Source organism: Artemia sp. Qi Xiang Cuo, chromosome 4 (assembly GCF_049724085.1).
Source record: "Artemia sp. Qi Xiang Cuo chromosome 4, ASM4972408v1, whole genome shotgun sequence".
NCBI classification, from domain to species: domain Eukaryota; kingdom Metazoa; phylum Arthropoda; class Branchiopoda; order Anostraca; family Artemiidae; genus Artemia; species Artemia sp. Qi Xiang Cuo.
The window spans coordinates 47,390,765-47,396,764 of NC_142797.1; positions in this window are offsets into that span (position 1 = coordinate 47,390,765).

Below are 6,000 nucleotides of genomic sequence, written 5' to 3' on the forward strand. Positions count from 1 at the left end.
AAGAAGAATACTCAATTAACAATATAAACTCTTTATAGAGAACTTTATAGAAGACATAATATGAACTCTGGAAATCCGATTATTTCTCTCTATACAAGAGTGAATTCCAAGCTATTACACAAATTCTAAACCTAGTCTATAGTCCTAACACTATCAAGATGGCCTGAATTCGAACTTGTGTGCAAACTAATCATGATAAGTCTTTTTAAGAACCAAAACGAGAGCCATTCATTAAACTGAGCCATTGTGCAGAAGTGATACCAAATTAGGCTAAACGTAAAAAAAAATTAAGAAAATCCTAAAATGGATTGTTGCTTTATAGAAATGTTGGATTGATTTATCAAGCAACATTTTGCTCTTACCAGCTATAATACCAATAGTGGGTAATATACAGTATTAAATTGTAAGAAATATGCTTTAGTATCACTTGAAATGAAGATCAAATAAGACATGACATGAAAACTCTGGAAATCCGATTATTTCCCTCTATACAACTGTGAATTTCAAGCTATGATACAAATTCTAGAGCTAGTCTATAGTCCTAACACTATCAAGATGGCCTTAATTTGAACTTGTGTACAAAATAATCATGATATGTCTTTTTAAGAACCAAAACGAGAGCCATTCATTGAACTTAGCCATTGTGCAGAAGTAATACCAAATTAAACTTAAAAAAAAATAAAGAAAATCGTAAAATAGATTGTTGCTTTATCTTAAAAGGGATTATTGATCCTAAAAGAGATTGATATTATTTTGATTCTATAAAAGGTGTCCTTAATTGCTTTTCTTTTACTGTGCCAAAACTCCTATATTATTTTGTTAGCCTATATTATTAGCGTCAACCAAACTTCATTTTTCGCGTGTGTTCCAGATATTATATTAGTACCCATACTTTAGCCTGTAGACCCATCCCTGAAAGTTTCATTTTCCTAACCTAACCCCTTTCCAAGATAGCCAAAAGCAGCTGAGCTAGAATTGGTACTGTTCAACGGAGAATTGGATTGCAAAGTGGTTTCTAACTGCGTTTACAATATTTAAACTTTAGTTTTTTGGGGTTTAGGGGGGAAAAGGTACCTAAGTTAGGTTACGTATTTAATATATGCTATGCTTTACCCCCACCCCCCTAATGGGCAAATATATAACCGAATTTTGTTTCTAAACTATTACATTTTTATCCTATTTTGCCATTTGAACTTGATGATGGTGGAATTTATATGAAAGACGTAGATATGTACAATATCTTTTATATGAGCTATAAAAGATCTACCAATGATGTTCTGGCAGACTTCGAGTGAAAACCTTTGAGAAATGGCACAAAAAGTGTCACTTTAGTACTATACGGCACTTGCAGACAGGAAAACTAGTAAAAAGCGCGTCGACAGATAAAATAGCCTTCTAATGAGTATTTAGGCATATCTTTATGATGTTACGGTAGCCCACTAGACCTGTAGAAAAAAAAGCAAGAAAGAAAAAAAAAAGAAAAAAAAAAAACGGGAGACACATCAGTGCGACCTATTCAAAAAAGTGATTTTCCTTGCTGCTCAGGTAGGGGGACTGTAACTTCCCTGTACAAGGTTTTGACCATGTTGATTCCAATGGTACACTTTTCATTTTGATATGTCGCCATTTTCGAGGGGTGTGAGGCTTTTTTTTCGAAATCAACATAAATTTCTTTTCGGAATAAACTTTTAATTTTAATACGAACCGAAATAATAGTTAATGTTCCTCAGTCAGAGTCAGATGAGAATTTTTTTTCACTAGGCAGTTTTTTTTCAAAACGCTAGTTTATTAACTTTTGGTTACTAAGGGCTGTAGTTCGCTCTTTACTTCGCTCTTTGCAACTGCCGCTGCAACCATAATGCCTTGCCGGGACACGCTTTCAAAAACTTAGCCTAGAAAATGACTGAAAAAAAACAACAGCGGATACCGATATTCCCGATACCATATATTCGACACCAATACGATCGATACCGATACGCGTAATATCGATACGCCCGATACCACATACAGCCCTTTCTCAGGGACTATGGAGGGCCATATCATCACTAAAAGCACATATATTGGACCTTTGAACTATGTTAAAAAATGGCTATTTCAAAATTTTTATAGGGCTAGTTGGGAGGGAGGGGCTATTTGCCCTCCAATCTTTTTGGTTACTTTAAAAGGGCACTTACAAATTTAATTCTCTTTCCAATGAACTATTATACACATCTCTATGATGCTCTAGCCACCCCCTAGCCCTTCTAGAAAAAAAAAGAAAAAAAAAGTGCAAAACTGTCATTTTCCTTGGTGTTCAAGTTGGGGGACTGTAATTATCCTTCAAATGGTTTTCAACCATGCTAATTCCAATGGTGCACTTTTTATTTCGATTTGACGCCATTTTCAAGGGGTTTCAGGCTCTTTTTCGAAATCACCATAAATTTCTTTCCGCAATAAACTTTTACTTATAAGATTAACCGAAACAATAGTTACCATTCCTGATTCAGTGTCAAGTGGAGATTTTTTCTCACTAGACAGTTTTTTTTTTTAAACACGTGTTTCAACTTTTGATTACTATAGGCTGTGGTTTGCTCTTTACTATGTTGCAGCTGAAGCTGCAACCATGACACAGAATACTTAATCAACTTCAGACCTGAGAGTGCCTGTGATGTATGTGAAAATGCAATAAATTTAGTTTTTTACGGAATTCGGAGCTAGCCTATTTGCCGTAACCCATGATACTAGCCAGTCAAATGCAAGAGTTAAGTTATGTTTGACACTATCTTCATCAATTCAAGAAACAATACAGGCTGTGTCATCAGCGAAGATTAAGGTCAGCCCTAGGTCTACAATTGAATTGCTAATATAATTAACATAGATTAAATACAACAGAGTGCCTAGAATTGGACCTTGGGGTACTCCGCCACAGGGGGGATTCCTCCATGACCTGAAAAATGATAGGAAATTAAATAGGTTTGAAAATTAATGTTAAGAAGACTAAGTCAGTAAGGCTAGGAATGAGTGAAGATGAAAAGGTAACGCTGGGTAATGAAAAGATTGATCAGGTGGGCAGCTTCACTTGCCTTGTTAGTATCATTAGTAAAGATGCTGGGGGTAGTGAAGATGTTAAAAGCAGAATAGCAAAGGCTCAGGGTGTTTTTTCACAGTTAAAAACAGTTTGGAAGAATAGGAAGATAAGTCTTCAAACCAAGATTAGGCTATTAGAAGCTACAGTGATGACAGTGGTCAAATACGGCTCTGAAGCATTGACTCTCCGAAAATCGGATGAAGATTTGCTAGATGTTTTCCAAAAAAACTGAATAGGATTGTTCTGGGTAACCGGCTGACTGACCGTATGTCAAAAAATAGGCTATACGAAAAATGTGATTCAATAACAATCTCTAGGGCTATAAAGAAAGAAAGGATGAGGTGGCTAGGGCACGTTGTGCGGATGAAGGATGACAGATTGCCGAAGATTGTTCTTTTCGGCCACTGTATATATAGTTAGGCAGTAAGTTTACCGCAGATAATTTCTGGCTCTTCATTTTCGGTGCGAACAAAAAGCTCCTCCCACTTATTCATGCATTAGCGGGTTAGTGTTTATGCGTCAATCAATGAAAAATGGTTGGAAATTGTATTATTCGTATTGTGTTATTACAGAAATTGTTTTATTTTTAACTGTGTAATAATTACAGACATTGTGTAATAATACAGAAATTGTATTATTGTATTATTCAGTAGGAAGGCCTCATGAGTTCCAACGAGTACATAATTTATGCATGTTTTAATGGTTTTTCTCACTGAGAATAAAAAAACATGGTTTTTCTCACTTTGATGTTTTTTCATGGTTTTTCTCACTTTGATTTTTTTTCATGGTTTTTCTAACTGTTTGATGGTTATAGACATCTGTTTGTTGATGTTTCTTGGATGATTATGTGTGCTGGTCAATTTGTTTGTTGTTTTCATGGATGTCAACATAAGTTCACATCAACAATTGATGGATGTTGGCATCTGGTTATTGTTTGATGGTTATGTGTGTTGGTCAATTTATTTGTTGTTTTCTTGGATGTCAACAACAACTTCGATGTAGAGATGTATTTGTTGATAGTTGTTTGAAAGTTATGTGTTGGTCAATTTATCTGTTGTTTTCTTGAATGTCAACAAAAGTTCACGACAACAATTGCTGGATTATCGAGTCTAACGGGACAGGGTCAATGACACCTTTTTCAAGGTCAATTTATTTTTTGTTTCTGAGTCTATTGATCCGCTAATTGGACAAGATCACGTGTCTCCTTCTAAGACAATCAGGGAGTCGGAAATATTAACGGGACAGAATTGCAGTGAATATAAGGAAAGGATTTTGGTTTTGGTTGGTATTAGTGTGAGAATAAAATTCAAAGGAGTGAGAACAGTTTGACTTTACTCATTAGGATATATTTGTAATAATGATGAGTGGAATGTTTACACTATTAGAAGTTGATAGTGGAGTTGGTAGCAATGATACAAGAGCACCAAACGATGTATTTTCATGGTTTTTCTCACTGTGATGTTTTTTCATCGTTTTTCTCACTGAGGATGTATTTTCATGGTTTTTCTCATTGTTTGATGGATGTCAACATAAGTTCAACAACATTGCTGGATGTAGACATCTGGTTACAGTTTGATGGTTATGTGTGTTTGTCAATTTATTTGTTGTTTTCTTGGATGATAACATAAGTTAACATCAACAATTGCTGGATTATCGAGTCTAACGGGACAGGGTCAATGACACCTCTTTCAAGGTCAATTTGTTTATTGATTTCTTGGATGTCAACATAAGTTCACATCAACAGCTACTGGATTATTGATCGACTCTAACGGGACGAGATCACGTGTCTCTTTCTAAGCCAATCAGGGAGTCGGAAATATTAGCGGGACAGAATTGCAGAGAATATAAGGAAAGTATTTTTGCTATAATTTTATTAGTGTTTGAATAGAATTCAAGGAGTGAGAACAGTTTGACTACTTATTAAGATATATTTGTAATGATGAGTGGGATATTTACACAATTAGAAGTTAGTAGAGGAGGTGGTGGCAATGATACAAGAGCACCAAACATTGCGGTGGAAATCACGAGAGGACCACGGCTTTGTCTGGAATGGGATGAAGTATATGCAAGATATGTGATATCTTTGAGCAAATTTAAAATGGAGGATCAATTATGCTTCGCTGCAAAAGTTGATATAGCGCATGTGAATAATCTTCAAAGGGCTTTAAGTGCAATAGTGAAGCATATCGAAGATAATAAGCTATATCGCTAATTGTACATGCGTGGTATTATTGTTGTATTATACAATAAAATTGTTTTGAAATCGAAAATGTCCCTTTCTTTTGTTAAAATGTTAGATTAAGTAGACTTTTCAAAGAAAAGTAAGGAGGATGAGGTCGAACCCTGGAGAGAGTAGAAATAAAGATACGTCAAACTTAAAACTAACACAAATTACTATGGATACATAAATGACAGCTAAAGCCATCAGAAGTTTTAATTCATTATCATGTCAAATAAGAAGAAACAATAAATGCCACAAATAAAATTGGGGTCACCACTCTCTAAAACGGTGTCTTTCTTACAGATCGCGATAATTTTCTTACAAAAAACTAGAATTTACAGTCAAAAACCTTTATTAGTTCAGATTTTATGGAAATAGTTTATTTTTCGATCCAAAACTGAACTTAAATTTCACATTTGAACCAGAGAATTGTATTTTCCATAATTTTCTTGCAAAAAAACTAGAGTTTACGGTCAAAAACTTCTATTAGCTCAGATTTTACGGAAATTGTTTATTTTTTTATCCAAAACTGGACTTAAGGTTCACATTAGAACCAGAAAATTGTATTTTCCATAATTTTCTTACAAAAACTAGAGTTTACAGTCAAAAACCTCTATTAGTTCAGATTTTACGGAAATAGTTTATTTTTCGAACCAAAACTGGACTTAAGTTTCACATTTGAGTCAAAGAAATGTATTTTCCATATTTTTCC